Here is a 10,386-nt window from a genome sequence, read left to right as displayed (position 1 = left end):
AGGATTCTGTAACACACCTCTGTGCCTCTCCACTCACCTTTAACACATGGTGCTCATTCATCACTCAGCAAAGGTTCAAGGAACCCCTTCTGTATCCTCCAGGCTAAACTACTGGGGGCAAAGGTTGGGGGGGACAGTTGAAGCTGACCTTACGGCTTTGAAGAATGACTTTACTCTGCCTCCAGGTCCTTAAGTGACTAGCCTGTGTACCTTCTTTTTGTCTATTGAATCCACAAATATTCTTTCTACCTCAGGACCTCTGCATATGGCTGGCTCTTTCCTGCCATTCAGGTTTTAGCTCACATATCACCACCCAGTTAAAACTCCTGGGCTCAAGTCCCTTTTTATTCTTACATGGCACTTATGACCATTTTCTAGTGCCTCGAACAGTGCCTGACAACAGTGGGCACCCATGGTACTCAATAATTGTTTATTACCAAAATGACTCCTGGACAGGATGTCAGGCAATATGGCTTCTCTTTTTGGCTCTGTAAACCCACTCACTGAACCACATCTCCCTTCTCTGGGCCTCAGCTGCCTCCTATGTAAGGTAGAATGTGAGGGGTGGGTGAGAAGCCCCTAATCTTTTGGCTTGAGCATTTTATGATTTGAAAGCATTTGCCAGGGACCTGCCATTGGTAGGTTTGGTGGTAATAGGCTATATTTGACTGTGAGCCGAGGTCCCAGCCCAGGCCCTGGGGACAGATGAGAAAGTCTCTACTGAGGGACGAGGGAAGGAAGAGGGCGGAGGAGGCCGAGGGGAGACCAAGAATCAGTCAGGCAGGGAAGGCTCTGAGAGCTGCAGACCAGGGGCCAAGTGCACAGAAGAGGGAGGCAGATGAAGAACAGGGAGGATAAGGGTTCTGGGAAGAGCTTCTTTCACTTTCTAGCCTCTGAGCTTTAGAGCTGTTTGAAATTTGTATAACAAGTATGCATTATTTTTGCAACTGGAAAAATGAAAATGTGCATGCCCTTTGACCCAGCAACTCCATTTCTAGGAAGTCGCCGCAGATAGAGGCATGTGTGAAATGACCCATGTACAAAGCTATTCATGGCAGCCTGCTTGAAATAGCAAAATACTGGAAACAATCTAAATGTACATCAAAAGCCGACAGACAGGCTAGATAAACCAGGGCAAATCTAGGAAATGGAGCAGTAGAGAGATGTTAAAAGCAAGAGCCTAGCAAGTCTCTAAGTCCTGAGGTAGAATAATCTCCAAAATTTGTTAAGTAAAAGAAACAAGGTACAGACGACATATACAAGATGCTGCCATTTATACGAAAACCTACCTGCACAAACGTTTATAAATGCTCAGAATATCTGTTCACGTACCATTTGCTGGGGGTTAGGGTTGGTGGGAGCAACTCAGTGTTCAGTATTCTTTTTACAAAGTTGAGGTAAAATTCACTTAACAATATGAACCATTTTAAAGTATACAATTTTGGAGGCGCCTGGGTAGCTCAGTGGGTGAAGTGTCTGCCTTTGGCTCAGGTCATGATCCTAGGGTCCTGGGATGGAACCCTTCATTGGGGTCCCTGCTCAGCAGGGAGCCTGCTTCTCCCTCTCCCTCTGCACCCCACTTGTGCTTGCTGTCTCTCTCTAGTGCTCTCTCAAATAAATAAAAATCTTTAAAAAAAAAAGTGTACAATTTCCGTACAGTTCAACCATCACCTCCATGTCAATCCACATTTTCATCATCCTAAAAAGAACCTGCCATTCCCACTAGCAGTCCCCATCCCCTCTCCCCCAGCCCCTGGCAACCACTAATCTGCTCTGTCTCTGTGGATTTTCCCATTCTGGATATTTCATATAATTAGAGTCATACAATATGTGACCTTATGTGTCTAGCTTCTTTCGTTTAGCATGTTTTGAGTTTATCCATGCTGATCTTCATCATGGATTTTATATTTCATTGTATGGACATACCACATTTTGTTTATCTGTTCATCAGATGATGGACATTTGGGTTGTCTCCACCTTTTGGCTATTGGCAATAGCGCTGCGGTAAACACTCATGTACAGGTTTTGGTTTGTTGTTGTTTTTTCAGGTTTTGGTTTGAATACATGTTTTCAATTCTTTTGGGTACATATCTAGGAGTGCAATTGTTGGGTCATATGGCAATTCTGTGTTTAACTGTTTTAAGAACTGAAAGCTGTTTTCAATATTCTTTTGTACCTTGTGAATTTTATGCTATGCGCACCATAAGCAAATGTCAGCACTTCCCCCACCTCAAAAAAGAAAAGAAAAAGTGAAGGTGTAAGTTCATGGAAAGAAAAAAAGCATACTGCAAATGCAAAGGATTATTGTTAGCTAAGAAATGAGCAAATATTTATCTAGATTTCTAAAGGAAACTGCATTTTGGATTTTAAACAATTTTTTAAAAGGATTTTATTTATTTATTCATGAGAAACATGGAGGGAGAGAGAGAGGCAGAGACAGAGGGAGAGGGAGAAGCAGGCTCCAGGCAGGGAGCCTGATGTGGGACTTGATCCCAGGACTCCAGGATCACACCCTGGGTTGACGGCAGACGCTCAACTGCTGAACCACCCAGGCATCCCCTGCATTTTGGATTTAGACTTCAAATTTCACTCCTTTGTTCCATTCTAGTTCCAGGTGTGGGGTACAGGGAGACCTCGGATCAACTCCCAGGCTTGTCAGTTTCAGTTGTGCATCACTGCATCCGTTACCTAACTTCTCTGTGCCTCAAATGTAAAATAAGGAAAAATCATCTACCTAGCCAGTTGTGAGAGTTGAATAAGCTGAGGGATGTCAGGTCATTATGCCTAGGCCCATGCTTGGCACACAGCTGGCTGCCTAGGTTAGTGGCTTTACACTAGCAGAGTACAGGAGCCACCCTCTTCTCTCCTGGGATCACTGTTCTCTACAGCCTTTTTTTAAATTTTTTTTTTTTTTTTTTTTTTTTTTTTTTTATGATAGTGACAGAGAGAGAGAGAGGCAGAGACACAGGCGGAGGGAGAAGCAGGCTCCATGCACCGGGAGCCTGATGTGGGATTCGATCCCGGGTCTCCAGGATCGCGCCCTGGGCTAAAGGCAGGCGCCAAACCGCTGCGCCACCCAGGGATCCCCATCTACAGCCTTTTTTACATAAGCTCCTCTGATTCCCCACACACTCAAGGAGCTCCTGGGGGCCTGGCCTGCTGAGCAGTTCTCCTCCCATAATTTCATCCCTTCTAGGGCCAATCTCTCAGAAAAGGGGCCAACTAGTGTGCAAGGGGACAGGAGCTAGGGCCAGCTGCTGGGAAAGAGGCCTGCTGTCTCCCAAGGACTGCCCTAGGGCAGGGAGCAGCATGGGTTTGCTTTATGGAGCCATGAAGCCCAGAGCATATATATGGAGGAGTTGGGTGGAGGCACAGGGAGATAGATTTGGGTTTACCTGGAGGAACAACTTCTTCATTGAGAGGACATAATGTCAAGCATGGTGTCAAGCACTGTTACGTGACTCCACAAGAAGTATCCCCATTTCACAGATGAGGAAACTGAGGCTCAGAGTCCTTTGTCACTTTGCCCAAAGTGACAAAAATATATGTAAAATGCTGCAAGATCTGAATCCAGGCCTGTCTCAGACTAGAACTTGGAAGCTTAGCTTCTGTGTTTACAGGGTCAATGGCCAAGCACTTGATAGATGTTAATGATCACTAATCATTATCTGATAACATTCGTGTAAGTAGAGCTAGAGTTGTAGCAATGCAATGAGCAGTTTGGGAATGGTGGGGGGCAGTGTGAGTTGCTTCTCCTCAAGTTCAGGTAGAGGCTGGATTAGCTTTTCATAGAGATTCAAGTGTTTGATACAGATAATTGGATTAGGGTCCTGGGTTCTAGTTTTGAAGGTATGAAGAGAGTCCCAAGATCTGTCCCCAGAGATTTAGCTGTAGTTGTTTTCAGATGGTCCCAGGAATCTGTCTCTTTCCAAAGGCAATTCTCATCTGCAGCCACCAGCTTGGATGACCTCTAGGGTCCCCTCTAACACAGATTCTATGACCTGCAATGCCTTAACACCCACCATGGGGGAAGCCTTCCTCTGGGTGAGGCACTGTCCTCTCCCCCTCCTGCCTTCTTATATCCCTAAGGTTCTAGAAAGAATGAGTCCAGCTACTCCCTTTCCCTATGAGCAGCAGGCTTTTGGGAAGGCAAAAAAGGTTGCAGAGATGGAGGGCTCAGGAGCCTCACTGCCACTTCCAGTGATGGGAGTGATGGCAGCTCATCTTTGTTCCTTGATGTGCTCTCCACTCCATGCAGAGCCCCAAAACTGTCACTTGCCCCACTGGACCCTGGTACAGTGCAAACCATTCCTACCCCTTGGTCTTTCTCAGACACTTCCCAGTGGGTCCAGCTTCCCAGGCATAACAGGCAATTCTGCAGAATTCGTCTGGTCTAGAGGGTTCTCTCCCAGCTTCCAGGAAGCCAGCAATGGGCTGGCAGGCAGGCCAGAGAGGCATTCTCAGTGACCTTTGGTTCCCTGGGAAGGACTCAAAACCAGTAAAAGTTTAGCAAGTACCATTTAATCGTTGCCAGAACTTTTTTTTTTTTTTTTTTTTTTTTTGGAAACACAGACTTTCTGGGGAATAAAATTTGAGAACTCTGTAAGAAAAGATCTGTGATTAGTTTGTTTTTTTCTTAGAAAATTTCTAAGCCACCTGCTTTTGAGGAAATATGAAACGAACACAGTACCCTGTTATGCAACCTCAAATAAGTTGATTTTAGCTGCTAAACCTCAGTTTCCCCATCTGCAAATGCCACTGGCCAGTGGTTGGGTAGAAACTGGCAGTGGAGTAGGGACTCTGGCTGCTGAGAGGGAGGGTGTAAGCTGAGAAAATACTGTTTCCCTTGGATTTGAACCTGTGATTCAGGTGGCCCACCCAGAGTACTGGAGGCAAGAAGACAAAAACAGAGCTCAGAAACTCTGGGCTGGGGGATGAGTCGGTTGGGAGTCAACCTTCGGCTCAGGTCATGATCTCAGAGTTCTGAACAGCCTAGGAACCTTTGGCCTCCCAAGACACTCCTTTTGGGTTCCTGATCATTGTTTTTAAATCTTCTTTCCTTGGAGGTTCCTGGCATTCCATTTTCTCTCCCATCCTGAGAGAGGAAATGCAGTCATTGACATGTTAGTATAAAAATATTTCTCTCAGGGATTTTTCCATGGAAACCTAAGCCTTTCATTCATTCCATGTTCATTATTGAACCCCATCTACAAGGATCTGGGCTGGGGACCAAGGATTCAAAGATTAAAAGAAAAAAAAGCATAATCCCTGTCCTTAGGGTCCTCCCCTAATTTTCATGGGGTAGAAGAAATAACTTTTTTGGGTGGGGGAAGTGGAAATACTGCGTCTTTGGTTTGAAGTTCATGGTTTGCTGTTTTTTTGTTTTGTTTTGTTTTTTTAAAGATTTTATTTATTGGGACACCTGGGTGGCTCAGTGTTTGTCTGCCTTTGGCTCAGGTCATGATCCCCGGGGTCCTGGGATCGAGTCCTGAATCGGGCTCCCTGTGAGGAGCCTTCCTCTCCTTCTGCCTGTCTCTGCCTCTGTCTCTCTGTGTCTCATGAATAAACAAAATAAAATCTTTTTTTTTTTTTTTTTTTTGAGAGAGAGAGAGAGCACAAGCAGAGGGAGCAGCAGAAGGAGAGGGAGAAGCAGATTCCCCAATGAGCAGGAAGCCTGACTCAGAGCTCAATCTCAGGACCCTGGGATCATGACCTGAGCAAAAGGCATATGCTCAACTGACTGAGCCACCCCAGGACCCCTCCTTTGCTGATTTTATAATCACTCCTCCTGTTGCCCTACAGCTTTGAGGTCATTAGAGAACTTTCAGAGCCATGATCTGAAAGCACCCCCCAAAGCCTGGATAATACTCATGAAAGCCTGAAAGGCATCTCTAGTTTTTCTATGAGAAAACAAAGCCTTAGAAAGTAAACTATGTGCTCATGGTCACACAAGTTGCTTTGGTCCCCTGGACTTAAACTTAGATCTTCTGGCATAGGTATTCTGAAAATACTGTTTGCCTTGGATTTGAACCTGTGATTAAGGTTACTACGTGGCCCAGAGTACGGGCTCAGGTCATGATCTCAGAGTTCTGAGACCAAGCCCCCTCCCTGATCAGCGGGGAGTCTGCCTCTCTCTCTCTCTCTCAAGTAAGTAAATAAAAGCTTTTTGAAAAGAAAAACTTTGGGCTGAAATGGCCCAGACTCTGATCTTGACCTGTATCACTTAGACCTTGACCTTCACACAAGCAGCAGGACCACGGGCAAGAGTCACAACCCCCAAGAGCTTACCATGAGATTATTTGTCTTCTATAATACATCCTTGAAGTTGTGCATTAGTATCCCCACTTTACTGATGAACTAACTGATCCTCAGCTGGTAATCTGTGCAAGGTCACCAAATCAGAATCCCATCACAGGGCTGCTTCATGCTTTTCCCACCACCCATGCCATCTACCAGTAGCTAGGTGAGTTCCCCTAATATTTCCGAGCCACAGTTTTCTAATCCATAACTAAGAATAGCAGGAACAATGGGAGGACTGGACAAGAAGACATATTCACTGCCCAGGTAGGAAGAAGTAGGCACCTTCTAAATGCCAGCATCTTGCCTCCTTTCCTTCCTGAGACCTCTTGCACCCAAGTAGAGCTTAGACCTATAAATGCCAAGAAAACACACGTCAGATACATCCTAGCCTTTGGGCCTCAAGGTCATCCTCTCTACCTGCCCTTTCTTTTTTTCTTTAAGGTTTTATTTATTTATACATGAGAGACAGAGAGGCAGAAACATAAGCAGAGGGAGAAGCAGGATCCCTGTGGGGAGCCCAATACAGAACTTGATCTCAGGACCCCAGGACCACGACTTGAGCCAAAGGCAGACACTCAACCACTGAGCCACCCAGGTGCCCCTCTACCTGCCTTCTTATTATCCAGGCTTTCCCAGTGGTAGGGGAGGTAGAGTTAGAATGGGGGGCCTGCCTGGAAGTAACCTGGCCCAGCCTCAGGATGCCAGGTCCCAGGAAGTGTTTCTCAAGAGTGAGGACATCTGACACTTTTCCTTACCCTAGGAATGAGCCATCAAACGATAATGCATGTACAGTAAATCAGAGAGAAAGGGACAGGCACCACATAGCCTAGAGACCCCAGGAATGGCCCAGTACCATTTCAATAAAGGCTTATGGATACCTACTACTGCAAATGCCCACCACTCATCAAGCTCTCTACTAGAGATGAGGGGGCTGCTGAGATAGAGAGTGAAGCTCTATTCACTTAGCAGGGTCTGTGACTACTGCTAGTCAGAGATTTTCCCATCTGGTAGGTAAGACTGCACGACAAGGGATTCCCAGGTTCAAGAGGACACAGAAGAGGTGCTCTGAGAACAATCAGAAAGGTCAGGAAGCTGGGAAAGTGGGGTGGTTCCAGGCAAAGGGAAGAGAAATGTGAGAAGTTCAGAGGCGATGTGGAGCTGAGCACTGGGAGAGGAGAGGGACACTGAAAAGGCTACTGGACGCTTACCACAGTTGGGTAAAACAAAGACACAACTTCCCCACCTCCAGGCAGTCTGCCAGAGTTGTACACCCCAAACTCTTCTTACTTCAGCCTCATCTTTATCAACCCCAGGTCTGCACTGATGGGTACTCATGCCAGGCTGGGTGGGAGTTTTGCATTTATATGATCTCCAAATCCCCTTGGAGTCAGAGTTTCTCCCATTTCTGTGGCTCTCAAGGATATACAGAGAAATAAGTTGCTGCCCCTAAAGTGCTTATGGTCTGGTCACACATACATGAAGATTTCTGAAGCATTAAGAATCTGTATAGAAGGTGTTTCTTTTGTTTTTTAAAAAAGATTTGTTTATTTATTCATGAAAGACACACAGAGAGAGGCAGAGACATAGACAGAGGGAGAAGCAGGCTCCATGCAAAGAGCCCGATGGTGGGACTCAATCCCGGGATCCCAGGATCACACCCTGAGCAGATAGATGCTCAATCGCTGAGCCACCCAGGTATCCCAGAAGGTGTTTCTTATGAAGGCAAAAAAGAAAAACAAAACAAAACAAAACTGAAAATCATGCAAATGTCTAACAAGAGATAAGTTAAATAAATTCTGGCCCATCTAATAGGGGTTAAGCAATCATTCAAAATTATGAGTAAGAAGGTTGCCTGCTGGCTCATTTGGTAGAGCATGCCACTCTTGACCTCAGCAGTTTGAGCTCCAGGTTGGGTGTGGAACCTACTTAAAAAAATATATGACTAAACAATAAACCGTAATTTTATTTTGCTGAGTTGTTCTAACAACAACAACAACAACAACAACTACATATATATATGACTAAAGAACTTGAAAGGTTGGGGGGCACCTGGGTGACTCAGTTGGTTAGGCATCTGCCTTTGGTGCAGGTCATGATCCCAGGATCTTGGGACTGAGTCCCACATTGGGCTCCCTGCTCAATGGGGAGCCTGCTCCTTCCTCTCCTGCCCTTTTCCCCTGCTCATGCTCTCTCCCTACTCTACACTGTCTCTCAAATAAATAAATAAAATCTTAAAAAAAAAAATGTTTGTGATAAATGTAAGAAAAAAAGGAATATTTAAATTTTTCGGCAATTTTGTTTTTTAAAATATGCACAGGGATCCCTGGGTGGCGCAGCGGTTTGGCGCCTGCCTTTGGCCCGGGGCGCGATCCTGGAGACCCGGGATCGAATCCCACGTCAGGCTCCCGGTGCATGGAGCCTGCTTCTCCCTCTGCCTGTGTCTCTGCCTCTCTCTCTCTCTGTGACTATCATAAATAAAAAAATTAAAAAAAAAATAAATAAATAAATAAAATATGCACAGACAAAAAGACTAGAGGGAAATATTAATAATCTTGCTTTCCAGATTTCAAATTGTTTTCAAAACTATTATGTAGATTCCAACTATTCAACAATGAGCATGTATTGCTCTTATCATCTGAAAAGCAATAAAGATTATTTTAAAAATCATCAGCTTCATGTCATGGAAAAATAGTGATGAAGGTCAACAGTAGGCCTTGTTCTGTTCTGCTTTTTAAAGTAATTTCTACACCCAACCTGGGGCTTAAACTCAGGACCTTGAGACCAAGAGTCACATGTTCCACCAACTGAGCCAGCCAGGTACCCTGATTTGTCACCACTTTGGGCTTCAGCTCCCTCATCCATATAATGAAGGCCTGAGGACAAGATGAGAACCCTTTCCTCTTTAAAAAATTCACTCACTTCTTAGGATACCTGAATTTAGAAAACTGGCCTAGCTCCTCTGCCTGGAAAAAGTGGGGCTGAAAAAGGATCTTGAGGGGAGGATTTGAATTCCATATGACGTAGGGGGGAGAGAAGAATATTGCTGGGCCAAGGTTGGAGGCATGCCTAATGAGGAGATCTATCCTAAGAGGGTTTAGGAGTGGGAATATAGCCAAATTGGACTGAGGCCTCTGAAGGATGGTCAGAGTATCTGTAGGTTCATCAGGTTGACTCCCTCTGGAGGTGCCAGAAGCTGGAAGAACCTAGAAATCTCTGGGTTAAGTGAAGCACCTATCACCAATAGTAGTACCTAACTCCTATAGGAGGCAGTTTCCTTCCTAATAGGGCCTGAACCAAGTATTGGCAACGTGGGGGATGGGAAACCAGGGTGCTCCCGGTCTTGACATCAGAACACAGTAGGTCCGCAGCACACAATAGGCGTTGAGCAATTTACTGAAAGAATATGTCACTAGGAAGGATATCACCTATCTCTGGGCCTCAATTTACTTATCTGTGGGATGGCAGGTTAGGAAGGGGATGATAATTTGTTGGGGAGACTAAGTCACAGGAACACTGTACGGGTCCAGCTTGATACTCCCATATGGTAGTGCCAGCCCTATTTAGAGGTCAGCATATGGAGGCTCAGAAGGGTTGAGTCACCCGTCCAAAGTGGCACGGTCCTAACTGGTTCACAACCGCACACCGAGCTTCTCCCGCTCCACTGACCCTGCGCCCTGCTTCCCATCTCAGAAGCCAGGTGCCACGACCTGGTTCGGCGGGGAGACGCCGAATCACACCCAGGGGCGCCTGCTGCCGGCCGGGGTCACACAGGATTCCCCTAAAGCTCTCGGCAGTGTCTTCTCCAGTCCACACGGAGCCTGCAGGCGGGATCCCCCGGGGTCGCGGCTGGGATTCCAGAACCGGGGTGCCGGGGAGGGCCCCGGGTCTTGGGCCGGGCTTGCTCCGCCGGGCTGGGCTCGGGGCTGCTGCACCTCGGGCGCGAGGCGAGCGGGGCGCGAGGCGAGCGGGGCGCGAGCGTGTACGCGGTGCAGAGGGGCTGGCCCCGGCGGCGCGGCTCCCAGGCCGGGGGCGAACCTGCGAGCGGGGCGCGCGCTCCGGACCCGCCGAGGGGCTCCCCACCGTCCC

The sequence above is a fragment of the Vulpes vulpes genome, chromosome 15 (genome assembly GCF_048418805.1).
Source record: "Vulpes vulpes isolate BD-2025 chromosome 15, VulVul3, whole genome shotgun sequence".
In the NCBI taxonomy this organism is placed as follows: Eukaryota; Metazoa; Chordata; class Mammalia; order Carnivora; family Canidae; genus Vulpes; species Vulpes vulpes.
Note: the sequence above shows the minus strand (reverse complement) of the source record.